Raw genomic sequence first — 8,015 nt, forward strand, 5'->3', positions numbered from 1 at the left:
TAGGTCTAAGGCTAGGGCTAGTGTTAGGGTTAGGGCTATGGCTAGGGCTTGGGCTAGGGCAAGGGTTAGGGTTAGGGTTAGGGTTAGGGTTAGGTATAGGGTGAGGGCTAGGGTTAGGGTGAGGGTTCTGGTTAGTGTTAGGGCTAGGGTGAGCATTAGGGTTAGGGCTACGGTTATGGTTAGGGTTTGTATTAGGGTTAGTGGTAGGCTTTGGGTTAGGGTAAGGTCTAGGGTTAGGGCTAGGGTTAGGGTTAAAGCTAGGGCTAGGGCTAGGGTTAGGGTTAGCGTTAGGGTTAGCGCTAGGGCTAGGGTTAGGGTTAGGGTTAGTGCTAGGGTTAGGTTTAGGGGTAGGGATAGGTTTAGGGATAGGGTCTGGGCTAGGGTTAGGTTTAGGGTTAAGGCTCGGGCTAGGGCTAGGGCTAGGGCTAGGGCTAGGGTTAGTGTTAGGGTTAGGGCTAGGGTTCGGGTTAGGGCTAGAGTTCGGGTTAGGGTTAGGGTGGGGTTAGGGCTACGGCTAGGGTTTGGGCTTGGGTTAGGGTTAGGGTTAGGGTTAGGGTTAGGGATAGGACTAGGGATAGGGATAGGGATAGGGATAGGGATAGGGATAGGACTAGGGATTGGGATAGGGATAGGGATAGGGCAAGGGTTAGGTCAAGGGCTATTGTTACGGTTAGGTTTAGGATCAGTGTGAGGGCTATGGTTAGGGTGAGGGTGAGGGTTACGGCTAGGGTTAGCATTAGGGTTAGGGCTGGCGTTAGCGTTAGCATTAGAGTTAGGTTTAGGTTTAGGGGGAGGGTTAGGGTTAGGTTTAGGGCTAGGGCTAGGGCTACGGTTAGGGCTTGCGTCATGGCTAGGGTTAGGGTTCGGTGAGGTTTAGTGTTCGGAGTAGAGTTAGGGTGAGGGTGAGGGCTAGGTTTAGGGTGAGGGTTAGTTTTAGGGTTAGGGTTGGGCTAGGGTTATCATTAGGGTTAGGGCTAGGGTTAGGGTTAGGTTTATGATTATGGTTAGGGTTTTGGTTAGGTTTAGTGGTAGGCTTTGGGTTAGGGTTAGGGCTAGGGTTTGGGTTAGGGTTTGGGTTAGGGTTAGGGCTAGGGTGAGGTTTAGGGTTAGGGTTAGGGTTAGGGTTAGGTCTAGGGTTAGGGTTATCTTTAGGGTGACGCTTTGGGCTAGGGTTAGGGTTAGGGTTAGGGTTAGGGTTAGGGTTCGGGCTAGGGCTAGGTTTAGGGCTAGGGCTAGGGCTACGGATAGGGCTAGGGTTAGGGCTAGGGTTAGGGCTTAGGTTAGGGTTAGGGTTAGGGTTATGGTTCGGGTTAGGTATAGGGTGAGGGCTAGGGTTAGGGTGAGGGTTCTGGTTAGTGTTAGGTCTAGGGTTAGCATTAGGGTTAGGGCTACGGTTATGGTTAGGGTTTGTGTTAGGGTTAGTGGTAGGCTTTGAGTTAGGGTAAGGTCTAGGGTTAGGGCTAGGGCTAGGGTCAGGGTTAGGGCTAGGGTTAGAACTAGAGCTAGGGCTAGGGTTAGGGTTAGGGTTCAGTTTTAGTTTAGGGTTACAGTTTGGTTTAGGGGTAGGGGTAGGGGTAGGGTTAGGTCTAGGCCTAGGGTTAGGGTTAAGGCTATAGTTAGGTTTAGGGTTAAGGTTAGGGTTAGCGCTAGGGTTAGGCTTAGGGTTAGGGTTAGGGCTAGGGTTAGGTTTAGGGCTCAGGTTAGGGTTAGGGTTACGGTTCTGGTTCTGGTTAGGGTTTGGGTTAGCGTTAGGGTTAGTGGTAGGTGTTGGGTTAGGGTTAGGGATAGGGATAGCGTTTAGGCTAGGATTAGGGTTAGGGTTACAGTTAGTGAGAGGGTTAGGGCTAAGGCTAGTGTTAGGGTGAGATTTAGGTTTAGGGATATGGTTTTTTGTTAGGGTTAGGGTTATGGTTAGCGTTAGGATTAGGGTTAGGGCTAGGGTTAGGTCGTGGGTTAGGGTTAGGGTTAGGGTTAAGGTTAGAGTTAGGGTTAGGGTTAGGGTTTGGGTTAGGGTTAGGGTTAAGGTTAGAGTTAGGGTTAGGGTTAGGGTTTGTGTTAGGGTTAGGGTCAGTGTTCGGGCTAGGGCTAGGGTTACTGCTAGGGCTACAGTTAGGACTAAGGTTAGGGCTAGGGTTAGGGCTAGGGTTAGGGCTTGGGTTAGGGTTAGGGCTAGGGCTAGGGCTAGGGCTAGAGCTAGGGCAAGGGTTAGGCAAGGGCTATGGTTAGGGTTAGGGTTAGGGTTAGGGTTAGGGTTAGGGTGAGGGTGAGGGTTACGGCTAGGGCTAGGGCTAGGGCAAGGGTTAGGGTAAGGGCTATGCTTAGAGTTAGAGTTAGGGTTAGGGTTAGGGTTGGGGTTAGGGTGAGGGTCAGGGCTAGGGTTAGGGTGAGGGGTAGGGGTACGGGTAGGGGTAGGATTAGGGTAGTGTTAGGGTTACGGCTATGGTTAGGGTTAGGGTTAGGGTTAGGGTTAGGGTTAGAGTTAGGGCAAGGGTTAGGGCTAGAGTTCAGGTTAGGTTTAGGGTAGGGTTAGGGCTAGGGCTAGGGCTAGGGTTAGGGTTAGGGTTAGGGTTAGGTTTAGGGTTAGGTTTAGGGCGAGGGCTAGGGCTAGGGTTTGTGTTAGGGTTAGGGCTAGGGCTAGGGCTAGGGCTAGGGTTAGTGTTAGGGTTAGGGTTAGGGTTAGGGTTAGGTTTAGGTGTAGGGTTAGGGTTAGGCTTAGGGGCAGGTTTAGGGGTAGGGCTAGGGTTAGTTGTAGTGTTAGAGCTAGGGCTAGGGCTTGGGATAGGGATAGGAATAGGGATAGGGATAGGGATAGGGATAGGGTTAGTGTTAGTGTTAGGGCTAGGGCTAGGGTTAGGGTGAGGGTTAGGGTTAGGGTTAGGGTTAGGGTTAGGGTTAGGGTTAGGGTTAGGGTTAGGGTTAGGGCTAGGGTTAGTGTTAGGGTTAGGGCTAGGGTTAGGGTTAGGGTTCGGGGTAGGATTAGGGCTAGGGTTAGGGCTAGGGCTAGGGCTAGGGTAACGGTTAGGGCTAGGGTTAGAGCTAGAGCTAGGGCTAGGGTTAGGGTTCAGGTTCAGGTTCAGTTTAGGGTTACAGTTTGGGTTAGGGGCAGGGGTAGGGGTAGGTGTATGGTTACGGCTAGGCCTAGGGTTAGGGCTAGGGCTAGGGTTAGGTTTAGGGTTAGCGTTAGAGTTAGGATTAGCGCTAGGGTTAGGGTTATGGTTAGGGTTAGGGTTAGGTTCAGGTTTAGGGCTCGGGTTAGTTTTAGGTTTAGGGTTACGGTTCTGGTTAGGGTTTGGGTTAGGGTTAGGGTTAGTGGTAGGGGTTGGGTTAGGGCTAGGGTTAGGGTTTGGGCTAGGATTAGGGTTAGGGTTACAGTTAGTGAGAGGGTTAGGGCTAAGGCTAGGGTTAGGGTGAGATTTAGGTTTAGGGATATGGTTTTTTGTTAGGGTTAGGGTTATGGTAAGCGTTAGGATTAGGGTTAGGGCTAGGGTTAGGTCGAGGGTTAGGGTTAGGGTTAGGGTTAGGGTTAGGGTTAGGGTTAGGGTTAGGGTTGGGGTTAAGGTTAGAGTTAGGGTTAGGGTTAGGGTTTGGGTTAGGGTTAGGGTTAGTGTTCGGGCTATGGCTAGGGTTACTGCTAGGGCTACGGTTAGGCCTAGGGTTAGGGCTAGGGTTAGGGCTTGGGTTAGGGTTAGGGCTAGGGCTAGGGCTAGGGCAAGGGTTAGGGTTAGGGTTAGGGCTGGGGCTAGGGCTACGGTTAGGGCTAGGCTTAGGGCTAGGGTTAGGGCTTGGTGAGGGTTAGGGTTAGGGTTGGGGTTAGGGTGAGGCCTAGGTTTAGGGTGAGGGTTAGTTTTAGGGTTAGGGTTAGGGCTAGGGTTATCATTAGGATTAGGGCTAGGGTTAGGGTTAGGTTTATGATTATGATTATGGTTAGGGTTTTGGTTAGGTTTAGTGGTAGGCTTTGGGTTAGGGTTAGGGCTAGGGTTTGGGTTAGGGTTTGGGTTAGGGTTAGGGTGAGGATTAAGGCTATGGCTAGGGTTAGGGTTAATGTTAGGGCTAGGGCTAGGGTTAGGTTTGGGGTTACGGTTAGGGTTAGGGTTAGGGTTAGAGTTAGGGCTAGGGTTGTGGTTGAGGTTAGGGTTAGGGTTAGTGTTAGGCTTAGGGTTACGGTTGTGGTTGCGGTTGGTGTTGTGGTTGGGGTTGGGGTTAGGGTTTGAGTTCGGGTTCGGTTCGGGTTAGGGTTAGGGTTAGGGTTAGGGTTGGGGTTGGGGTTAGGTTTAGGACTAGGGCTAGGGTTAGGGCTAGGGCTAGGGTTAAAGCTAGGGCTAGGGCTAGGGCTAGGGTTAGGGTTAGCGTTAGGGTTAGCGCTAGGGCTAGGGTTAGGGTTAGGGGTAGGGTTAGGGTTAGGGTTAGTGCTAGGGCTAGGGTTAGGTGTAGGGGTAGGGGTAGGGGTAGGGTTAGGGTTAGGGTTAGGGCTAGGGTGAGGTTTAGGGTTAGGGTTAGGGTTAGGGTTAGGTCTAGGGTTAGGGTTATCGTTAGGGTTATGCTTTGGGCTAGGGTTAGGGTTAGGGTTAGGGTTCGGGTTCGGGTTCGGGCTAGGGCTAGGGTTAGTTCTAGGGCTAGGGCTATGGATAGGGCTAGGGTTAGGGCTAGGGTTAGGTCTTAGGTTAGGGTTAGGGTTAGGGTTAGGTTTATGGTTCGGGTTAGGTATAGGGTGAGGGCTAGGGTTAGGGTGAGGGTTCTGGTTAGTGTTTGTGTTAGGGTTAGTGGTTGGCTTTTTGTTAGGGTAAGGTCTAGGGTTAGGGCTAGGGCTAGTGTCAGGGTTAGGGCTAGGTTTAGAACTAGAGCTAGGGCTAGGGTTAGGGTTAGGGTTCAGTTTTAGTTTAGGGTTACAGTTTGGTTTAGGGGTAGGGGTAGGGGTAGGGGTAGGTCTAGGCCTAGGGTTTGGGTTAAGGCTATAGTTAGGTTTAGGGTTATTGTTAGGGTTAGCGCTAGGGTTAGGCTTAGGGTTAGGGTTAGGGCTAGGGTTAAGTTTAGGGCTCGGGTTAGGGTTAGGGTTACGGTTCTGGTTCTGGTTAGGGTTTGGGTTAGCGTTAGGGTTAGGGTTAGTGGTAGGTGTTGGGTCAGGGTTAGGGCTAGGGATAGAGTTTAGGCTAGGATTAGGGTTAGGGTTACAGTTAGTGAGAGGGTTAGGGCTAAGGCCAGTGTTAGGGTTAGATTTAGGTTTAGGGATATGTTTTTTTGTTAGGGTTAGGGTTATGGTTAGCGTTAGGATTAGGGTTAGGGCTAGGGTTAGGTCGAGGGCTATTGTTACAGTTAGGGTTAGGGTCAGTGTGAGGGCTATGGTTAGGGTGAGGGTGAGGATGAGGGTTACGGCTAGGGTTAGCATTAGGGTTAGGGCTGGCGTTAGCGTTAGAGTTAGGTTTAGGTTTATGGTTAGGGTTAGGGTTAGGGTTAGGGTTAGGGCTAGGGCTAGAGCTACGGTTAGGGCTAGCGTTATGGCTAGGGTTAGGGTTCGGTGAGGTTTAGGGTTAGGAGTAGAGTTAGGGTTAGGGTGAGGGCTAGGTTTAGGGTGAGGGTTAGTTTTAGGGTTTGGGTTAGGGCTAGGGTTATCATTAGGGTTAGGGCTAGGGTTAGGGTTAGGTTTATGATTATGGTTAGGGTTTTGGTTAGGTTTAGTGGTAGGCTTTGGGTTAGGGTTAGGGCTAGGGTTTGGGTTAGGGTTTGGGTTAGGGTTAGGGTTAGGATTAGGGCTAGGTTAATGGTTAGGACATGCGTTAGAGCTAGATTTAGGGCTAGCGTTAGGGTTCAGGTTCAGTTTAGGGTTACAGTTTGAGTTAGGGGTAGGGGTAGGGTAGGGCTAGGGCTAGGGTTAGGGCTAGGCCTAGGGTTAGAATTAGGGCTAAGGTTAGGTTTAGGCTTAGGCTTAGCGTTAGGGTTAGCGCTAGGGTTACGTTTAGGGTTAGGGATAGGGTTAAGTTTAGGGCTCGGGTTAGGGTTAGGGTTATGGTTATGGTTAGGGTTAGGGTTAGGGTTAGTGGTAGGGGTTGGGTTAGGGTTAGGGCTAGGGTCAGGGTTGGGGCTAGGGTTAGGGTTAGGGTTATTGTAAGTGAGAGGGTTTCGGGCTAAGCCTAGGGTTATGCTTAGGGTTAGGGATACTGTTTGGGTTAGGGTTAGGGTTAGGGTAAGGGTTTGGGTTAGGGTTAGGGCTAGGGTGAGGTTTAGGGTTAGGGTTAGGGTTAGGGTTAGGTCTAGGGTTAGGGTTAGGGTTAGGGTTAGGGTTAGGGTTAGGGTTCGGGTTAGGGTTAGGGTTAGGGCTAGGGCTAGGGCTACGGATAGGGCTAGGATAAGGTCTAGGGTTAGGGCTAGGGCTAGGGAAAGGGTTAGGGCTAGGGTTAGAACTAGAGCTAGGGCTAGGATTAGGGTTAGGGTTACAGTTAGTGAGAGGGTTAGGGCTAAGGCTAGTGTTAGGGTGAGATTTAGGTTTAGGAATATGGTTTTTTGTTAGGGTTAGGGTTATGGTTAGCGTTAGGATTAGGGTTAGGGCTAGGGTTAGGTCGAGGGTTAGGGTTAGGGTTAGGGTTAGGGTTAGGGTTAGGGTTAAGGTTAGGGTTAGGGTTAGGGTTAGGGTTAGGGATAGGACTAGGGACAGGGATAGGGATAGGGATAGGGATAGGGATAGGGATAGGGATAGGGCTAGGACTAGGGATAGGGATAGGGATAGGGATAGGGCAAGGGTTAGGTCAAGGGCTATTGTTACGGTTAGGTTTAGGGTCAGTGTGAGGGCTATGGTTAGGGTGAGGGTGAGGGTGAGGGTTACGGCTAGGGTTAGCATTAGGGTTAGGGCTGGCGTTAGCGTTAGCATTAGAGTTAGGTTTAGGTTTAGGGTTAGGGTTAGGGTTAGGGTTAGGGCTAGGGCTAGGGCTACGGTTAGGGCTTGCGTCATGGCTAGGGTTAGGGTTCGGTGAGGTTTAGTGTTCGGAGTAGAGTTAGGGTTAGGGTGAGGGCTAGGTTTAGGGTGAGGGTTAGTTTTAGGGTTAGGGTTGAGCTAGGGTTATCATTAGGGTTAGGGCTAGGGTTAGGGTTAGGTTTATGATTATGGTTAGGGTTTTGGTTAGGTTTAGTGGTAGGCTTTGGGTTAGGGTTAGGGCTAGGGTTTGGGTTAGGGTTTGGGTTAGGGTTAGGGCTAGGGTGAGGTTTAGGGTTAGGGTTAGGGTTAGGGTTAGGTCTAGGGTTAGGGTTATCGTTAGGGTGACGCTTTGGGCTAGGGTTAGGGTTAGGTTTAGGGTTAGGGTTAGGGTTAGGGTTAGGGTTAGGGTTCGGGCTAGGGCTAGGGCTAGGGCTACGGATAGGGCTAGGGTTAGGGCTAGGGTTAGGGCTTAGGTTAGGGTTAGGGTTAGGGTTCGGGTTAGGTATAGGGTGAGGGCTAGGGTTAGGGTGAGGGTTCTGGTTAGTGTTAGGGCTAGGGTTAGCATTAGGGTTAGGGCTACGGTTATGGTTAGGGTTTGTGTTAGGGTTAGTGGTAGGCTTTGAGTTAGGGTAAGGTCTAGGGTTAGGGCTAGGGCTAGGGTAAGGGTTAGGGCTAGGGTTAGAACTAGAGCTAGGGCTAGGGTTAGGGTTAGGGTTCAGTTTTAGTTTAGGGTTACAGTTTGGTTTAGGGGTAGGGATAGGGGTAGGGTTAGGTCTAGGCCTAGGGTTAGGGTTAAGGCTATAGTTAGGTTTAGGGTTAAGGTTAGGGTTAGCGCTAGGGTTAGGCTTAGGGTTAGGGTTAGGGCTAGGGTTAGGGTTTGTGTTAGGGTTAGGGTCAGTGTTCGGGCTAGGGCTAGGGTTACTGCTAGGGCTACAGTTAGGGCTAAGGTTAGGGCTAGGGTTAGGGCTAGGGTTAGGGCTTGGGTTAGGGTTAGGGCTAGGGCTAGGGCTAGAGCTAGGGCAAGGGTTAGGCAAGGGCTATGGTTAGGGTTAGGGTTAGGGTTAGGGTTAGGGTTGTGGTTAGGGTTAGGGTTAGGGATAGGGTTAGGGTC

The sequence above is a fragment of the Heloderma suspectum genome, chromosome W (genome assembly GCF_057233095.1).
Source record: "Heloderma suspectum isolate Gila_16-S chromosome W, 16-S_ref, whole genome shotgun sequence".
NCBI classification, from domain to species: Eukaryota; Metazoa; Chordata; class Lepidosauria; order Squamata; family Helodermatidae; genus Heloderma; species Heloderma suspectum.